Below are 19,733 nucleotides of genomic sequence, written 5' to 3' on the forward strand. Positions count from 1 at the left end.
GTATCTTCCTAGACACATCTGCTGGCTGTGAAGTATTCCACTTGCATATCAAGGTGCGCATGTAGGTGTGTTAAAAATCCTGCAGGCACTGGGTATTGATCCCAGTACCTCTCGCATACTAAGCGAGCGCTCTACCATCTGAGCTACGCCCGCCCCCCCGTAGACTAATGGTGCTACATACAGCCATATAGACGACACAGACCCTTGCACTCCCATTATTCAGCAGACAAACACTACTCTCTATGTATCCGTTAGGGTGTCTTTCAGGTTTCGTGCATTCTGTATCGAATCGTAGTTGCCAAAATGAAAGTGGCACGTATAACGTCGAAAATAGAATTCGGACACCGCTCTGAGTAAGACCAACGTGTTGTCCACCCTCTAGACTTCAATGAGGTTAAGCCTCGATACCTAAGACAGATCTGCACTCGATGACACCTCCATAACAGCCGGTCCCCACACTTACATCTTGCTCTCCTTACGTCAGTATACATCATATCAGTCTGTGACGCTGGCTTTGCAACATCTTGCGTGCCTTTAGGTTCGCCGCGACCAACACTTACCATGCACTGACCACAAAAAATGGAGGCGCCGCGGCTTGAACCCTGGACCTTTCACATGCCAAGCGAACGCTCTACCAACTGAGCTACGCCCCATGCACGAGCAAACTGCGCTATTCCCCATTGTTTGCGACTCAGATGCGCACGGACACGATGGTTGGTTTGTTTGTAGCGGTGAAGGGAGCAGAGTACAAAGGCGCGGACCCGTTCATATACACAAAAGTTTTAAGTAGTTTCGATGCTCTGGTATTACAAATGCAAATTCCGTCTGTTTTTAACGTCTTAAATTGAAAGAGCCGTCACAAATTGCTCCGTTTTCACTCATTGTAGACAATTATACAGCACCTGAGGTAACAAAAACATCTCGAGAACCATTGTGCACTACATTATTTATGCCAACTCAGTGCCTCGCTCTTTACTACTGTGTACCAATCTTGTCGTCCAACTGCAAAACACTGGGCCACAACAAGTTTCCGCGTCTCCATTGCACTGCACATACTACGAAACGCTCCCCAAACTTGGCACTCACCCTCGCAGCCGACTTTTCCGACTTTCCACGACGCTCACGCTAGTGACAGCATTATTTATAGTTCGACGTCGCGCCAAAGCGAATGAGCACAATTCGCCTACGGCTTAGGCCACCCTCCTAGTGTGGCTGCTCGGTGTCTGCAGGCAGCGAGGGTCTGCAAGCTTCCTGTGTTCGCACCTATGTCACCTGTGCTTGCTTGTCAGAGACAGACTATCGCAAAACATACAACTCACTCCAAGAATTGATTGCTACGGCATCTGTTATCAGCAGCCACAACTAACAACACCAGGAGCAGCTGACTGCACGCAAAGAATAGGAATGTGCAGTGGGATTTACGTGAACTCGGCGCAAGCTTGTATCTTCCTAGACACATCTGCTGGCTGTGAAGTATTCCACTTGCATATCAAGGTGCGCATGTAGGTGTGTTAAAAATCCTGCAGGCACTGGGTATTGATCCCAGTACCTCTCGCATACTAAGCGAGCGCTCTACCATCTGAGCTACGCCCGCCACCCCGAAGACTAATGGTGCTACATACAGCCATATAGACGACACAGACCCTTGCACTCCCATTATTCAGCAGACAAACACTACTCTCTATGTATCCGTTAGGGTGTCTTTCAGGTTTCGTGCATTCTGTATCGAATCGTAGTTGCCAAAATGAAAGTGGCACGTATAACGTCGAAAATAGAATTCGGACACCGCTCTGAGTAAGACCAACGTGTTGTCCACCCTCTAGACTTCAATGAGGTTAAGCCGCGATACCTAAGACAGATCTGCACTCGATGACACCTCGATAACAGCCGGTCCCCACACTTACATCTTGCTCTCCTTACGTCAGTATACATCATATCAGTCTGTGACGCTGGCTTTGCAACATCTTGCGTGCCTTTAGGTTCGCCGCGACCAACACTTACCATGCACTGACCACAAAAAATGGAGGCGCCGCGGCTTGAACCCTGGACCTTTCACATTCCAAGCGAACGCTCTACCAACAGAACGCCCCATGCACGAGCAAACTGCGCTATTCCCCATTGTTTGCGACTCAGATGCGCACGGACACTATGGTTGGTTGGTTTGTAGCGGTGAAGGGAGCAGAGTACAAAGGCGCGGACCCGTTCATATACACAAAAGTTCCAAGTAGTTTCGATGCTCTGGTATTACAAATGCAAATTCTGTCTGTTTTTAACGTCTTAAATTGAAAGAGCCGTCACAAATTGCTCCGTTTTCACTCATTGTAGACAATTATACAGCACCTGAGGTAACAAACACATCTCGAGAACCATTGTGCACTACATTATTTATGCCAACTCAGTGCCTCGCTCTTTACTACTGTGTACCAATCTTGTCGTCCAACTGCAAAACACTGGGCCACAACAAGTTTCCGCGTCTCCATTGCACTGCACATACTACGAAACGCTCCCCAAACTTGGCACTCACCCTCGCAGCCGACTTTTCCGACTTTCCACGACGCTCACGCTAGTGACAGCATTATTTATAGTTCGACGTCGCGCCAAAGCGAATGAGCACAATTCGCCTACGGCTTAGGCCGCCCTCCTAGTGTGGCTGCTCGGTGTCTGCAGGCAGCGACGGTCTGCAAGCTTCCTGTGTTCGCACCTATGTCACCTGTGCTTGCTTGTCAGAGACAGACTATCGCAAAACATACAACTCACTCCAAGAATTGATTGCTACGGCATCTGTTATCAGCAGTCACAACTAACAACACCAGGAGCAGCTGACTGCACGCAAAGAATAATAATGTGCAGTGGGATTTACGTGAACTCGGCGCAAGCTTGTATCTTCCTAGACACATCTGCTGGCTGTGAAGTATTCCACTTGCATATCAAGGTGCGCATGTAGGTGTGTTAAAATTCCTGCAGGCACTGGGTATTGATCCCAGTACCTCTCGCATACTAAGCGAGCGCTCTACCATCTGAGCTACGCCCGCCCCCCCGTAGACTAATGGTGCTACATACAGCCATATAGACGACACAGACCCTTGCACTCCCATTATTCAGCAGACAAACACTACTCTCTATGTATCCGTTAGGGTGTCTTTCAGGTTTCGTGCATTCTGTATCGAATCGTAGTTGCCAAAATGAAAGTGGCACGTATAACGTCGAAAATAGAATTCGGACACCGCTCTGAGTAAGACCAACGTGTTGTCCACCCTCTAGACTTCAATGAGGTTAAGCCGCGATACCTAAGACAGATCTGCACTCGATGACACCTCGATAACAGCCGGTCCCCACACTTACATCTTGCTCTCCTTACGTCAGTATACATCATATCAGTCTGTGACGCTGGCTTTGCAACATCTTGCGTGCCTTTAGGTTCGCCGCGACCAACACTTACCATGCACTGACCACAAAAAGTGGAGGCGCCGCGGCTTGAACCCTGGACCTTTCACATGCCAAGCGAACGCTCTACCAACAGAACGCCCCATGCACGAGCAAACTGCGCTATTCCCCATTGTTTGCGACTCAGATGCGCACGGACACGATGGTTTGTTGGTTTCTAGCGGTGAAGGGAGCAGAGTACAAAGGCGCGGACCCGTTCATATACACAAAAGTTCCAAGTAGTTTCGATGCTCTGGTATTACAAATGCAAATTCCGTCTGTTTTTAACGTCTTAAATTGAAAGAGCCGTCACAAATTGCTCCGTTTTCACTCATTGTAGACAATTATACAGCACCTGAGGTAACAAACACATCTCGAGAACCATTGTGCACTACATTATTTATGCCAACTCAGTGCCTCGCTCTTTACTACTGTGTACCAATCTTGTCGTCCAACTGAAAAACACTGGGCCACAACAAGTTTCCGCGTCTCCATTGCACTGCGCATACTACGAAACGCTCCCCAAACTTGGCACTCACCCTCGCAGCCGACTTTTCCGACATTCCACGACGCTCACGCAACGCTCACGCTAGTGACAGCATTATTTATAGTTCGACGTCGCGCCAAAGCGAATGAGCACAATTCGCCTACGGCTTAGGCCGCCCTCCTAGTGTGGCTGCTCGGTGTCTGCAGGCAGCGAGGGTCTGCAAGCTTCCTGTGTTCGCACCTATGTCACCTGTGCTTGCTTGTCAGAGACAGACTATCGCAAAACATACAACTCACTCCATGAATTGATTGCTACGGCATCTGTTATCAGCAGTCACAACTAACAACACCAGTAGCAGCTGACTGCACGCAAAGAATAGGAATGTGCAGTGGGATTTACGTGAACTCTGCGCAAGCTTGTATCTTCCTAGACACATCTGCTGGCTGTGAAGTATTCCACTTGCATATCAAGGTGCGCATGTAGGTGTGTTAAAAATCCTGCAGGCACTGAGTATTGATCCCAGTACCTCTCGCACACTAAGCGAGCGCTCTACCATCTGAGCTACGCCCGCCCCCCCGAAGACTAATGGTGCTACATACAGCCATATAGACGACACAGACCCTTGCACTCCCATTATTCAGCAGACAAACACTACTCTCTATGTATCCGTTAGGGTGTCTTTCAGGTTTCGTGCATTTTGTATCGAATCGTAGTTGCCAAAATGAAAGTGGCACGTATAACGTCGAAAATAGAATTCGGACACCGCTCTGAGTAAGACCAACGTGTTGTCCACCCTCTAGACTTCAATGAGGTTAAGCCGCGATACCTAAGACAGATCTGCACTCGATGACTCTCGATAACAGCCGGTCCCCACACTTACATCTTGCTCTCCTTACGTCAGTATACATCATATCAGTCTGTGACGCTGGCTTTGCAACATCTTGCGTGCCTTTAGGTTCGCCGCGACCAACACTTACCATGCACTGACCACAAAAAATGGAGGCGCCGCGGCTTGAACCCTGGACCTTTCACATGCCAAGCGAACGCTCTACCAACTGAGCTACGCCCCATGCACGAGCAAACTGCGCTATTCCCCATTGTTTGCGACTCAGATGCGCACGGACACGATGGTTGGTTTGTTTGTAGCGGTGAAGGGAGCAGAGTACAAAGGCGCGGACCCGTTCATATACACAAAAGTTTTAAGTAGTTTCGATGCTCTGGTATTACAAATGCAAATTCCGTCTGTTTTTAACGTCTTAAATTGAAAGAGCCGTCACAAATTGCTCCGTTTTCACTCATTGTAGACAATTATACAGCACCTGAGGTAACAAACACATCTCGAGAACCATTGTGCACTACATTATTTATGCCAACTCAGTGCCTCGCTCTTTACTACTGTGTACCAATCTTGTCGTCCAACTGCAAAACACTGGGCCACAACAAGTTTCCGCGTCTCCATTGCACTGCACATACTACGAAACGCTCCCCAAACTTGGCACTCACCCTCGCAGCCGACTTTTCCGACTTTCCACGACGCTCACGCTAGTGACAGCATTATTTATAGTTCGACGTCGCGCCAAAGCGAATGAGCACAATTCGCCTACGGCTTAGGCCGCCCTCCTAGTGTGGCTGCTCGGTGTCTGCAGGCAGCGAGGGTCTGCAAGCTTCCTGTGTTCGCACCTATGTCACCTGTGCTTGCTTGTCAGAGACAGACTATCGCAAAACATACAACTCACTCCATGAATTGATTGCTACGGCATCTGTTATCAGCAGTCACAACTAACAACACCAGGAGCAGCTGACTGCACGCAAAGAATAGGAATGTGCAGTGGGATTTACGTGAACTCGGCGCAAGCTTGTATCTTCCTAGACACATCTGCTGGCTGTGAAGTATTCCACTTGCATATCAAGGTGCGCATGTAGGTGTGTTAAAAATCCTGCAGGCACTGGGCATTGATCCCAGTACCTCTCGCATACTAAGCGAGCGCTCTACCATCTGAGCTACGCCCGCCCCCCCGTAGACTAATGGTGCTACATACAGCCATATAGACGACACAGACCCTTGCACTCCCATTATTCAGCAGACAAACACTACTCTCTATGTATCCGTTAGGGTGTCTTTCAGGTTTCGTGCATTCTGTATCGAATCGTAGTTGCCAAAATGAAAGTGGCACGTATAACGTCGAAAATAGAATTCGGACACCGCTGTGAGTAAGACCAACGTGTTGTCCACCCTCTAGACTTCAATGAGGTTAAGCCGCGATACCTAAGACAGATCTGCACTCGATGACACCTCGATAACAGCCGGTCCCCACACTTACATCTTGCTCTCCTTACGTCAGTATACATCATATCAGTCTGTGACGCTGGCTTTGCAACATCTTGCGTGCCTTTAGGTTCGCCGCGACCAACACTTACCATGCACTGACCACAAAAAATGGAGGCGCCGCGGCTTGAACCCTGGACCTTTCACATGCCAAGCGAACGCTCTACCAACTGAGCTACGCCCCATGCACGAGCAAACTGCGCTATTCCCCATTGTTTGCGACTCAGATGCGCACGGACACGATGGTTGGTTTGTTTGTAGCGGTGGAGGGAGCAGAGTACAAAGGCGCGGACCCGTTCATATACACAAAAGTTCCAAGTAGTTTCGATGCTCTGGTATTACAAATGCAAATTCCGTCTGTTTTTAACGTCTTAAATTGAAAGAGCCGTCACAAATTGCTCCGTTTTCACTCATTGTAGACAATTATACAGCACCTGAGGTAACAAACACATCTCGAGAACCATTGTGCACTACATTATTTATGCCAACTCAGTGCCTCGCTCTTTACTACTGTGTACCAATCTTGTCGTCCAACTGCAAAACACTGGGCCACAACAAGTTTCCGCGTCTCCATTGCACTGCGCATACTACGAAACGCTCCCCAAACTTGGCACTCACCCTCGCAGCCGACTTTTCCGACATTCCACGACGCTCACGCAACGCTCACGCTAGTGACAGCATTATTTATAGTTCGACGTCGCGCCAAAGCGAATGAGCACAATTCGCCTACGGCTTAGGCCGCCCTCCTAGTGTGGCTGCTCGGTGTCTGCAGGCAGCGAGGGTCTGCAAGCTTCCTGTGTTCGCACCTATGTCACCTGTGCTTGCTTGTCAGAGACAGACTATCGCAAAACATACAACTCACTCCATGAATTGATTGCTACGGCATCTGTTATCAGCAGTCACAACTAACAACACCAGTAGCAGCTGACTGCACGCAAAGAATAGGAATGTGCAGTGGGATTTACGTGAACTCTGCGCAAGCTTGTATCTTCCTAGACACATCTGCTGGCTGTGAAGTATTCCACTTGCATATCAAGGTGCGCATGTAGGTGTGTTAAAAATCCTGCAGGCACTGAGTATTGATCCCAGTACCTCTCGCACACTAAACGAGCGCTCTACCATCTGAGCTACGCCCGCCCCCCCGAAGACTAATGGTGCTACATACAGCCATATAGACGACACAGACCCTTGCACTCCCATTATTCAGCAGACAAACACTACTCTCTATGTATCCGTTAGGGTGTCTTTCAGGTTTCGTGCATTTTGTATCGAATCGTAGTTGCCAAAATGAAAGTGGCACGTATAACGTCGAAAATAGAATTCGGACACCGCTCTGAGTAAGACCAACGTGTTGTCCACCCTCTAGACTTCAATGAGGTTAAGCCGCGATACCTAAGACAGATCTGCACTCGATGACTCTCGATAACAGCCGGTCCCCACACTTACATCTTGCTCTCCTTACGTCAGTATACATCATATCAGTCTGTGACGCTGGCTTTGCAACATCTTGCGTGCCTTTAGGTTCGCCGCGACCAACACTTACCATGCACTGACCACAAAAAATGGAGGCGCCGCGGCTTGAACCCTGGACCTTTCACATGCCAAGCGAACGCTCTACCAACTGAGCTACGCCCCATGCACGAGCAAACTGCGCTATTCCCCATTGTTTGCGACTCAGATGCGCACGGACACGATGGTTGGTTTGTTTGTAGCGGTGAAGGGAGCAGAGTACAAAGGCGCGGACCCGTTCATATACACAAAAGTTTTAAGTAGTTTCGATGCTCTGGTATTACAAATGCAAATTCCGTCTGTTTTTAACGTCTTAAATTGAAAGAGCCGTCACAAATTGCTCCGTTTTCACTCATTGTAGACAATTATACAGCACCTGAGGTAACAAACACATCTCGAGAACCATTGTGCACTACATTATTTATGCCAACTCAGTGCCTCGCTCTTTACTACTGTGTACCAATCTTGTCGTCCAACTGAAAAACACTGGGCCACAACAAGTTTCCGCGTCTCCATTGCACTGCACATACTACGAAACGCTCCCCAAACTTGGCACTCACCCTCGCAGCCGACTTTTCCGACTTTCCACGACGCTCACGCTAGTGACAGCATTATTTATAGTTCGACGTCGCGCCAAAGCGAATGAGCACAATTCGCCTACGGCTTAGGCCGCCCTCCTAGTGTGGCTGCTCGGTGTCTGCAGGCAGCGAGGGTCTGCAAGCTTCCTGTGTTCGCACCTATGTCACCTGTGCTTGCTTGTCAGAGACAGACTATCGCAAAACATACAACTCACTCCATGAATTGATTGCTACGGCATCTGTTATCAGCAGTCACAACTAACAACACCAGGAGCAGCTGACTGCACGCAAAGAATAGGAATGTGCAGTGGGATTTACGTGAACTCGGCGCAAGCTTGTATCTTCCTAGACACATCTGCTGGCTGTGAAGTATTCCACTTGCATATCAAGGTGCGCATGTAGGTGTGTTAAAAATCCTGCAGGCACTGGGCATTGATCCCAGTACCTCTCGCATACTAAGCGAGCGCTCTACCATCTGAGCTACGCCCGCCCCCCCGTAGACTAATGGTGCTACATACAGCCATATAGACGACACAGACCCTTGCACTCCCATTATTCAGCAGACAAACACTACTCTCTATGTATCCGTTAGGGTGTCTTTCAGGTTTCGTGCATTCTGTATCGAATCGTAGTTGCCAAAATGAAAGTGGCACGTATAACGTCGAAAATAGAATTCGGACACCGCTGTGAGTAAGACCAACGTGTTGTCCACCCTCTAGACTTCAATGAGGTTAAGCCGCGATACCTAAGACAGATCTGCACTCGATGACACCTCGATAACAGCCGGTCCCCACACTTACATCTTGCTCTCCTTACGTCAGTAAACATCATATCAGTCTGTGACGCTGGCTTTGCAACATCTTGCGTGCCTTTAGGTTCGCCGCGACCAACACTTACCATGCACTGACCACAAAAAATGGAGGCGCCGCGGCTTGAACCCTGGACCTTTCACATGCCAAGCGAACGCTCTACCAACTGAGCTACGCCCCATGCACGAGCAAACTGCGCTATTCCCCATTGTTTGCGACTCAGATGCGCACGGACACGATGGTTGGTTTGTTTGTAGCGGTGGAGGGAGCAGAGTACAAAGGCGCGGACCCGTTCATATACACAAAAGTTCCAAGTAGTTTCGATGCTCTGGTATTACAAATGCAAATTCCGTCTGTTTTTAACGTCTTAAATTGAAAGAGCCGTCACAAATTGCTCCGTTTTCACTCATTGTAGACAATTATACAGCACCTGAGGTAACAAACACATCTCGAGAACCATTGTGCCAATCTTGTCGTCCAACTGCAAAACACTGGGCCACAACAAGTTTCCGCGTCTCCATTGCACTGCGTATACTACGAAACGCTCCCCAGACTTGGCACTCACCCTCGCAGCCGACTTTTCCGACTTTCCACGACGCTCACGCTAGTGACAGCATTATTTATAGTTCGACGTCGCGCCAAAGCGAATGAGCACAATTCGCCTACGGCTTAGGCCACCCTCCTAGTGTGGCTGCTCGGTGTCTGCAGGCAGCGAGGGTCTGCAAGCTTCCTGTGTTCGCACCTATGTCACCTGTGCTTGCTTGTCAGAGACAGACTATCGCAAAACATACAACTCACTCCAAGAATTGATTGCTACGGCATCTGTTATCAGCAGCCACAACTAACAACACCAGGAGCAGCTGACTGCACGCAAAGAATAGGAATGTGCAGTGGGATTTACGTGAACTCGGCGCAAGCTTGTATCTTCCTAGACACATCTGCTGGCTGTGAAGTATTCCACTTGCATATCAAGGTGCGCATGTAGGTGTGTTAAAAATCCTGCAGGCACTGGGTATTGATCCCAGTACCTCTCGCATACTAAGCGAGCGCTCTACCATCTGAGCTACGCCCGCCCCCCCGAAGACTAATGGTGCTACATACAGCCATATAGACGACACAGACCCTTGCACTCCCATTATTCAGCAGACAAACACTACTCTCTATGTATCCGTTAGGGTGTCTTTCAGGTTTCGTGCATTCTGTATCGAATCGTAGTTGCCAAAATGAAAGTGGCACGTATAACGTCGAAAATAGAATTCGGACACCGCTCTGAGTAAGACCAACGTGTTGTCCACCCTCTAGACTTCAATGAGGTTAAGCCGCGATACCTAAGACAGATCTGCACTCGATGACACCTCGATAACAGCCGGTCCCCACACTTACATCTTGCTCTCCTTACGTCAGTATACATCATATCAGTCTGTGACGCTGGCTTTGCAACATCTTGCGTGCCTTTAGGTTCGCCGCGACCAACACTTACCATGCACTGACCACAAAAAATGGAGGCGCCGCGGCTTGAACCCTGGACCTTTCACATTCCAAGCGAACGCTCTACCAACAGAACGCCCCATGCACGAGCAAACTGCGCTATTCCCCATTGTTTGCGACTCAGATGCGCACGGACACTATGGTTGGTTGGTTTGTAGCGGTGAAGGGAGCAGAGTACAAAGGCGCGGACCCGTTCATATACACAAAAGTTCCAAGTAGTTTCGATGCTCTGGTATTACAAATGCAAATTCTGTCTGTTTTTAACGTCTTAAATTGAAAGAGCCGTCACAAATTGCTCCGTTTTCACTCATTGTAGACAATTATACAGCACCTGAGGTAACAAACACATCTCGAGAACCATTGTGCACTACATTATTTATGCCAACTCAGTGCCTCGCTCTTTACTACTGTGTACCAATCTTGTCGTCCAACTGCAAAACACTGGGCCACAACAAGTTTCCGCGTCTCCATTGCACTGCACATACTACGAAACGCTCCCCAAACTTGGCACTCACCCTCGCAGCCGACTTTTCCGACTTTCCACGACGCTCACGCTAGTGACAGCATTATTTATAGTTCGACGTCGCGCCAAAGCGAATGAGCACAATTCGCCTACGGCTTAGGCCGCCCTCCTAGTGTGGCTGCTCGGTGTCTGCAGGCAGCGACGGTCTGCAAGCTTCCTGTGTTCGCACCTATGTCACCTGTGCTTGCTTGTCAGAGACAGACTATCGCAAAACATACAACTCACTCCAAGAATTGATTGCTACGGCATCTGTTATCAGCAGTCACAACTAACAACACCAGGAGCAGCTGACTGCACGCAAAGAATAGGAATGTGCAGTGGGATTTACGTGAACTCGGCGCAAGCTTGTATCTTCCTAGACACATCTGCTGGCTGTGAAGTATTCCACTTGCATATCAAGGTGCGCATGTAGGTGTGTTAAAATTCCTGCAGGCACTGGGTATTGATCCCAGTACCTCTCGCATACTAAGCGAGCGCTCTACCATCTGAGCTACGCCCGCCCCCCCGTAGACTAATGGTGCTACATACAGCCATATAGACGACACAGACCCTTGCACTCCCATTATTCAGCAGACAAACACTACTCTCTATGTATCCGTTAGGGTGTCTTTCAGGTTTCGTGCATTCTGTATCGAATCGTAGTTGCCAAAATGAAAGTGGCACGTATAACGTCGAAAATAGAATTCGGACACCGCTCTGAGTAAGACCAACGTGTTGTCCACCCTCTAGACTTCAATGAGGTTAAGCCGCGATACCTAAGACAGATCTGCACTCGATGACACCTCGATAACAGCCGGTCCCCACACTTACATCTTGCTCTCCTTACGTCAGTATACATCATATCAGTCTGTGACGCTGGCTTTGCAACATCTTGCGTGCCTTTAGGTTCGCCGCGACCAACACTTACCATGCACTGACCACAAAAAGTGGAGGCGCCGCGGCTTGAACCCTGGACCTTTCACATGCCAAGCGAACGCTCTACCAACAGAACGCCCCATGCACGAGCAAACTGCGCTATTCCCCATTGTTTGCGACTCAGATGCGCACGGACACGATGGTTTGTTGGTTTCTAGCGGTGAAGGGAGCAGAGTACAAAGGCGCGGACCCGTTCATATACACAAAAGTTCCAAGTAGTTTCGATGCTCTGGTATTACAAATGCAAATTCCGTCTGTTTTTAACGTCTTAAATTGAAAGAGCCGTCACAAATTGCTCCGTTTTCACTCATTGTAGACAATTATACAGCACCTGAGGTAACAAACACATCTCGAGAACCATTGTGCACTACATTATTTATGCCAACTCAGTGCCTCGCTCTTTACTACTGTGTACCAATCTTGTCGTCCAACTGCAAAACACTGGGCCACAACAAGTTTCCGCGTCTCCATTGCACTGCGCATACTACGAAACGCTCCCCAAACTTGGCACTCACCCTCGCAGCCGACTTTTCCGACATTCCACGACGCTCACGCAACGCTCACGCTAGTGACAGCATTATTTATAGTTCGACGTCGCGCCAAAGCGAATGAGCACAATTCGCCTACGGCTTAGGCCGCCCTCCTAGTGTGGCTGCTCGGTGTCTGCAGGCAGCGAGGGTCTGCAAGCTTCCTGTGTTCGCACCTATGTCACCTGTGCTTGCTTGTCAGAGACAGACTATCGCAAAACATACAACTCACTCCATGAATTGATTGCTACGGCATCTGTTATCAGCAGTCACAACTAACAACACCAGTAGCAGCTGACTGCACGCAAAGAATAGGAATGTGCAGTGGGATTTACGTGAACTCTGCGCAAGCTTGTATCTTCCTAGACACATCTGCTGGCTGTGAAGTATTCCACTTGCATATCAAGGTGCGCATGTAGGTGTGTTAAAAATCCTGCAGGCACTGAGTATTGATCCCAGTACCTCTCGCACACTAAGCGAGCGCTCTACCATCTGAGCTACGCCCGCCCCCCCGAAGACTAATGGTGCTACATACAGCCATATAGACGACACAGACCCTTGCACTCCCATTATTCAGCAGACAAACACTACTCTCTATGTATCCGTTAGGGTGTCTTTCAGGTTTCGTGCATTTTGTATCGAATCGTAGTTGCCAAAATGAAAGTGGCACGTATAACGTCGAAAATAGAATTCGGACACCGCTCTGAGTAAGACCAACGTGTTGTCCACCCTCTAGACTTCAATGAGGTTAAGCCGCGATACCTAAGACAGATCTGCACTCGATGACTCTCGATAACAGCCGGTCCCCACACTTACATCTTGCTCTCCTTACGTCAGTATACATCATATCAGTCTGTGACGCTGGCTTTGCAACATCTTGCGTGCCTTTAGGTTCGCCGCGACCAACACTTACCATGCACTGACCACAAAAAATGGAGGCGCCGCGGCTTGAACCCTGGACCTTTCACATGCCAAGCGAACGCTCTACCAACTGAGCTACGCCCCATGCACGAGCAAACTGCGCTATTCCCCATTGTTTGCGACTCAGATGCGCACGGACACGATGGTTGGTTTGTTTGTAGCGGTGAAGGGAGCAGAGTACAAAGGCGCGGACCCGTTCATATACACAAAAGTTTTAAGTAGTTTCGATGCTCTGGTATTACAAATGCAAATTCCGTCTGTTTTTAACGTCTTAAATTGAAAGAGCCGTCACAAATTGCTCCGTTTTCACTCATTGTAGACAATTATACAGCACCTGAGGTAACAAACACATCTCGAGAACCATTGTGCACTACATTATTTATGCCAACTCAGTGCCTCGCTCTTTACTACTGTGTACCAATCTTGTCGTCCAACTGCAAAACACTGGGCCACAACAAGTTTCCGCGTCTCCATTGCACTGCACATACTACGAAACGCTCCCCAAACTTGGCACTCACCCTCGCAGCCGACTTTTCCGACTTTCCACGACGCTCACGCTAGTGACAGCATTATTTATAGTTCGACGTCGCGCCAAAGCGAATGAGCACAATTCGCCTACGGCTTAGGCCGCCCTCCTAGTGTGGCTGCTCGGTGTCTGCAGGCAGCGAGGGTCTGCAAGCTTCCTGTGTTCGCACCTATGTCACCTGTGCTTGCTTGTCAGAGACAGACTATCGCAAAACATACAACTCACTCCATGAATTGATTGCTACGGCATCTGTTATCAGCAGTCACAACTAACAACACCAGGAGCAGCTGACTGCACGCAAAGAATAGGAATGTGCAGTGGGATTTACGTGAACTCGGCGCAAGCTTGTATCTTCCTAGACACATCTGCTGGCTGTGAAGTATTCCACTTGCATATCAAGGTGCGCATGTAGGTGTGTTAAAAATCCTGCAGGCACTGGGCATTGATCCCAGTACCTCTCGCATACTAAGCGAGCGCTCTACCATCTGAGCTACGCCCGCCCCCCCGTAGACTAATGGTGCTACATACAGCCATATAGACGACACAGACCCTTGCACTCCCATTATTCAGCAGACAAACACTACTCTCTATGTATCCGTTAGGGTGTCTTTCAGGTTTCGTGCATTCTGTATCGAATCGTAGTTGCCAAAATGAAAGTGGCACGTATAACGTCGAAAATAGAATTCGGACACCGCTGTGAGTAAGACCAACGTGTTGTCCACCCTCTAGACTTCAATGAGGTTAAGCCGCGATACCTAAGACAGATCTGCACTCGATGACACCTCGATAACAGCCGGTCCCCACACTTACATCTTGCTCTCCTTACGTCAGTATACATCATATCAGTCTGTGACGCTGGCTTTGCAACATCTTGCGTGCCTTTAGGTTCGCCGCGACCAACACTTACCATGCACTGACCACAAAAAATGGAGGCGCCGCGGCTTGAACCCTGGACCTTTCACATGCCAAGCGAACGCTCTACCAACTGAGCTACGCCCCATGCACGAGCAAACTGCGCTATTCCCCATTGTTTGCGACTCAGATGCGCACGGACACGATGGTTGGTTTGTTTGTAGCGGTGGAGGGAGCAGAGTACAAAGGCGCGGACCCGTTCATATACACAAAAGTTCCAAGTAGTTTCGATGCTCTGGTATTACAAATGCAAATTCCGTCTGTTTTTAACGTCTTAAATTGAAAGAGCCGTCACAAATTGCTCCGTTTTCACTCATTGTAGACAATTATACAGCACCTGAGGTAACAAACACATCTCGAGAACCATTGTGCACTACATTATTTATGCCAACTCAGTGCCTCGCTCTTTACTACTGTGTACCAATCTTGTCGTCCAACTGCAAAACACTGGGCCACAACAAGTTTCCGCGTCTCCATTGCACTGCGCATACTACGAAACGCTCCCCAAACTTGGCACTCACCCTCACAGCCGACTTTTCCGACTTTCCACGACGCTCACGCTAGTGACAGCATTATTTATAGTTCGACGTCGCGCCAAAGCGAATGAGCACAATTCGCCTACGGCTTAGGCCGCCCTCCTAGTGTGGCTGCTCGGTGTCTGCAGGCAGCGAGGGTCTGCAAGCTTCCTGTGTTCGCACCTATGTCACCTGTGCTTGCTTGTCAGAGACAGACTATCGTAAAACATACAACTCACTCCAAGAATTGATTGCTACGGCATCTGTTATCAACAGTCACAACTAACAACACCAGGAGCAGCTGACTGCACGCAAAGAATAGGAATGTGCAGTGGGATTTACGTGAACTCGGCGCAAGCTTGTATCTTCCTAGACACATCTGCTGGCTGTGAAGTATTCCACTTTCATATCGAGGTGCGCATGTAGGTGTGTTAAAAATCCTGCAGGCACTGGGTATTGATCCCAGTACCTCTCGCATACTAAGCGAGCGCTCTACCATCTGAGCTACGCCCGCCCCCCCGTAGACTAATGGTGCTACATACAGCCATATAGACGACACAGACCCTTGCACTCCCATTATTCAGCAGACAAACACTACTCTCTATGTATCCGTTAGGGTGTCTTTCAGGTTTCGTGCATTCTGTATCGAATCGTAGTTGCCAAAATGAAAGTGGCACGTATAACGTCGAAAATAGAATTCGGACACCGCTCTGAGTAAGACCAACGTGTTGTCCACCCTCTAGACTTCAATGAGGTTAAGCCGCGATACCTAAGACAGATCTGCACTCGATGACACCTCGATAACAGCCGGTCCCCACACTTACATCTTGCTCTCCTTACGTCAGTATACATCATATCAGTCTGTGACGCTGGCTTTGCAACATCTTGCGTGCCTTTAGGTTCGCCGCGACCAACACTTACCATGCACTGACCACAAAAAATGGAGGCGCCGCGGCTTGAACCCTGGACCTTTCACATGCCAAGCGAACGCTCTACCAACTGAGCTACGCCCCATGCACGAGCAAACTGCGCTATTCCCCATTGTTTGCGACTCAGATGCGCACGGACACGATGGTTGGTTTGTTTGTAGCGGTGAAGGGAGCAGAGTACAAAGGCGCGGACCCGTTCATATACACAAAAGTTTTAAGTAGTTTCGATGCTCTGGTATTACAAATGCAAATTCCGTCTGTTTTTAACGTCTTAAATTGAAAGAGCCGTCACAAATTGCTCCGTTTTCACTCATTGTAGACAATTATACAGCACCTGAGGTAACAAACACATCTCGAGAACCATTGTGCACTACATTATTTATGCCAACTCAGTGCCTCGCTCTTTACTACTGTGTACCAATCTTGTCGTCCAACTGCAAAACACTGGGCCACAACAAGTTTCCGCGTCTCCATTGCACTGCACATACTACGAAACGCTCCCCAAACTTGGCACTCACCCTCGCAGCCGACTTTTCCGACTTTCCACGACGCTCACGCTAGTGACAGCATTATTTATAGTTCGACGTCGCGCCAAAGCGAATGAGCACAATTCGCCTACGGCTTAGGCCACCCTCCTAGTGTGGCTGCTCGGTGTCTGCAGGCAGCGAGGGTCTGCAAGCTTCCTGTGTTCGCACCTATGTCACCTGTGCTTGCTTGTCAGAGACAGACTATCGCAAAACATACAACTCACTCCAAGAATTGATTGCTACGGCATCTGTTATCAGCAGCCACAACTAACAACACCAGGAGCAGCTGACTGCACGCAAAGAATAGGAATATGCAGTGGGATTTACGTGAACTCGGCGCAAGCTTGTATCTTCCTAGACACATCTGCTGGCTGTGAAGTATTCCACTTGCATATCAAGGTGCGCATGTAGGTGTGTTAAAAATTCTGGAGGCACTGGGTATTGATCCCAGCACCACTCGCATACTAAGCGAGCGCTCTACCATCTGAGCTACGCCCGCCCCCCCGAAGACTAATGGTGCTACATACAGCCATATAGACGACACAGACCCTTGCACTCCCATTATTCAGCAGACAAACACTACTCTCTATGTATCCGTTAGGGTGTCTTTCAGGTTTCGTGCATTCTGTATCGAATCGTAGTTGCCAAAATGAAAGTGGCACGTATAACGTCGAAAATAGAATTCGGACACCGCTCTGAGTAAGACCAACGTGTTGTCCACCCTCTAGACTTCAATGAGGTTAAGCCGCGATACCTAAGACAGATCTGCACTCGATGACACCTCGATAACAGCCGGTCCCCACACTTACATCTTGCTCTCCTTACGTCAGTATACATCATATCAGTCTGTGACGCTGGCTTTGCAACATCTTGCGTGCCTTTAGGTTCGCCGCGACCAACACTTACCATGCACTGACCACAAAAAATGGAGGCGCCGCGGCTTGAACCCTGGACCTTTCACATGCCAAGCGAACGCTCTACCAACAGAACGCCCCATGCACGAGCAAACTGCGCTATTCCCCATTGTTTGCGACTCAGATGCGCACGGACACTATGGTTGGTTGGTTTGTAGCGGTGAAGGGAGCAGAGTACAAAGGCGCGGACCCGTTCATATACACAAAAGTTCCAAGTAGTTTCGATGCTCTGGTATTACAAATGCAAATTCCGTCTGTTTTTAACGTCTTAAATTGAAAGAGCCGTCACAAATTGCTCCGTTTTCACTCATTGTAGACAATTATACAGCACCTGAGGTAACAAACACATCTCGAGAACCATTGTGCACTACATTATTTATGCCAACTCAGTGCCTCGCTCTTTACTACTGTGTACCAATCTTGTCGTCCAACTGCAAAACACTGGGCCACAACAAGTTTCCGCGTCTCCATTGCACTGCACATACTACGAAACGCTCCCCAAACTTGGCACTCACCCTCGCAGCCGACTTTTCCGACTTTCCACGATGCTCACGCTAGTGACAGCATTATTTATAGTTCGACGTCGCGCCAAAGCGAATGAGCACAATTCGCCTACGGCTTAGGCCGCCCTCCTAGTGTGGCTGCTCGGTGTCTGCAGGCAGCGAGGGTCTGCAAGCTTCCTGTGTTCGCACCTATGTCACCTGTGCTTGCTTGTCAGAGACAGACTATCGCAAAACATACAACTCACTCCAAGAATTGATTGCTACGGCATCTGTTATCAGCAGTCACAACTAACAACACCAGGAGCAGCTGACTGCACGCAAAGAATAGGAATGTGCAGTGGGATTTACGTGAACTCGGCGCAAGCTTGTATCTTCCTAGACACATCTGCTGGCTGTGAAGTATTCCACTTGCATATCAAGGTGCGCATGTAGGTGTGTTAAAAATCCTGCAGGCACTGGGTATTGATCCCAGTACCTCTCGCATACTAAGCGAGCGCTCTACCATCTGAGCTACGCCCGGCCCCCCGTAGACTAATGGTGCTACATACAGCCATATAGACGACACAGACCCTTGCACTCCCATTATTCAGCAGACAAACACTACTCTCTATGTATCCGTTAGGGTGTCTTTCAGGTTTCGTGCATTCTGTATCGAATCGTAGTTGCCAAAATGAAAGTGGCACGTATAACGTCGAAAATAGAATTCGGACACCGCTCTGAGTAAGACCAACGTGTTGTCCACCCTCTAGACTTCAATGAGGTTAAGCCGCGATACCTAAGACAGATCTGCACTCGATGACACCTCGATAACAGCCGGTCCCCACACTTACATCTTGCTCTCCTTACGTCAGTATACATCATATCAGTCTGTGACGCTGGCTTTGCAACATCTTGCGTGCCTTTAGGTTCGCCGCGACCAACACTTACCATGCACTGACCACAAAAAATGGAGGCGCCGCGGCTTGAACCCTGGACCTTTCACATGCCAAGCGAACGCTCTACCAACAGAACGCCCCATGCACGAGCAAACTGCGCTATTCCCCATTGTTTGCGACTCAGATGCGCACGGACACTATGGTTGGTTGGTTTCTAGCGGTGAAGGGAGCAGAGTACAAAGGCGCGGACCCGTTCATATACACAAAAGTTTTAAGTAGTTTCGATGCTCTGGTATTACAAATGCAAATTCCGTCTGTTTTTAACGTCTTAAATTGAAAGAGCCGTCACAAATTGCTCCGTTTTCACTCATTGTAGACAATTATACAGCACCTGAGGTAACAAACACATCTCGAGAACCATTGTGCACTACATTATTTATGCCAACTCAGTGCCTCGCTCTTTACTACTGTGTACCAATCTTGTCGTCCAACTGCAAAACACTGGGCCACAACAAGTTTCCGCGTC

The 19,733-nt window shown here is 48.9% G+C and overlaps 9 non-coding genes across 9 annotated transcripts; all 9 read right to left on the reverse strand.

Annotated features, from left to right (window-relative positions):
• Nucleotides 1–80: 80 nt before the first annotated feature.
• On the reverse strand, nt 81–153 carry Trnat-agu (transfer RNA threonine (anticodon AGU)). Its single transcript has one exon. It is a non-coding gene; the product is annotated as a tRNA-Thr (tRNA).
• A 1,368-nt stretch (nt 154–1,521) lies between these two features.
• On the reverse strand, nt 1,522–1,594 carry Trnat-agu (transfer RNA threonine (anticodon AGU)). Its single transcript has one exon. It is a non-coding gene; the product is annotated as a tRNA-Thr (tRNA).
• Nucleotides 1,595–2,959: 1,365 nt separating this feature from the next.
• Nucleotides 2,960–3,032, reverse strand: Trnat-agu (transfer RNA threonine (anticodon AGU)). The gene has a single exon. It is a non-coding gene; the product is annotated as a tRNA-Thr (tRNA).
• A 2,816-nt stretch (nt 3,033–5,848) lies between these two features.
• Trnat-agu (transfer RNA threonine (anticodon AGU)) lies at nt 5,849–5,921 on the reverse strand. Its single transcript has one exon. It is a non-coding gene; the product is annotated as a tRNA-Thr (tRNA).
• Nucleotides 5,922–8,740: 2,819 nt separating this feature from the next.
• Trnat-agu (transfer RNA threonine (anticodon AGU)) lies at nt 8,741–8,813 on the reverse strand. Its single transcript has one exon. It is a non-coding gene; the product is annotated as a tRNA-Thr (tRNA).
• Nucleotides 8,814–10,132: 1,319 nt separating this feature from the next.
• Nucleotides 10,133–10,205, reverse strand: Trnat-agu (transfer RNA threonine (anticodon AGU)). Its single transcript has one exon. It is a non-coding gene; the product is annotated as a tRNA-Thr (tRNA).
• A 1,365-nt stretch (nt 10,206–11,570) lies between these two features.
• Nucleotides 11,571–11,643, reverse strand: Trnat-agu (transfer RNA threonine (anticodon AGU)). Its single transcript has one exon. It is a non-coding gene; the product is annotated as a tRNA-Thr (tRNA).
• Nucleotides 11,644–14,459: 2,816 nt separating this feature from the next.
• On the reverse strand, nt 14,460–14,532 carry Trnat-agu (transfer RNA threonine (anticodon AGU)). The gene has a single exon. It is a non-coding gene; the product is annotated as a tRNA-Thr (tRNA).
• A 1,368-nt stretch (nt 14,533–15,900) lies between these two features.
• Nucleotides 15,901–15,973, reverse strand: Trnat-agu (transfer RNA threonine (anticodon AGU)). Its single transcript has one exon. It is a non-coding gene; the product is annotated as a tRNA-Thr (tRNA).
• Between the last annotated feature and the right edge of the window lie 3,760 nt (nt 15,974–19,733).

This window comes from Schistocerca gregaria, chromosome 9, assembly GCF_023897955.1.
Source record: "Schistocerca gregaria isolate iqSchGreg1 chromosome 9, iqSchGreg1.2, whole genome shotgun sequence".
Classification (NCBI taxonomy): domain Eukaryota; kingdom Metazoa; phylum Arthropoda; class Insecta; order Orthoptera; family Acrididae; genus Schistocerca; species Schistocerca gregaria.